The sequence below is a fragment of the Neopelma chrysocephalum genome, unplaced genomic scaffold (assembly GCF_003984885.1).
Source record: "Neopelma chrysocephalum unplaced genomic scaffold, ASM398488v2 Primary Assembly neopelma1_76, whole genome shotgun sequence".
Lineage (NCBI taxonomy): Eukaryota > Metazoa > Chordata > Aves > Passeriformes > Pipridae > Neopelma > Neopelma chrysocephalum.
The window spans coordinates 14,402,207-14,402,533 of NW_020897737.1; the positions used below are offsets into that span (position 1 = coordinate 14,402,207).

A 327-nucleotide genomic window follows, 5' to 3' on the forward strand; every position below is an offset into this window, starting at 1 on the left:
ACACAGGATATTTAAGTGATACACAGGATATTTAAGTGATACACAGGGTATTGAAGTGATACACAGGGTATTGAAGTGATACACAGGGTATTGAAGTGATACACAGGATATTTCAGTGATACACAGGGTGTTTAAGTGATACACAGGATATTTAAGTGATACACAGGGTATTTAGGTGATACACAGGGTATTGAAGTGATACACAGGATATTTAAGTGATACACAGGGTATTTCAGTGATACACAGGATATTTAAGTGATACACAGGGTATTTCAGTGATACACAGGATATTTAAGTGATACACAGGGTATTTCAGTGATACACAGG

General features: G+C 36.4%; 1 protein-coding gene across 5 annotated transcripts in view; it reads left to right on the plus strand.

Annotated features, from left to right (window-relative positions):
• Positions 1 to 327, plus strand: part of PRDM15 (PR/SET domain 15) — a 36,430-nt gene that overhangs the window by 28,554 nt on the left and 7,549 nt on the right. The gene's annotated exons all lie outside the window — the stretch shown is intronic.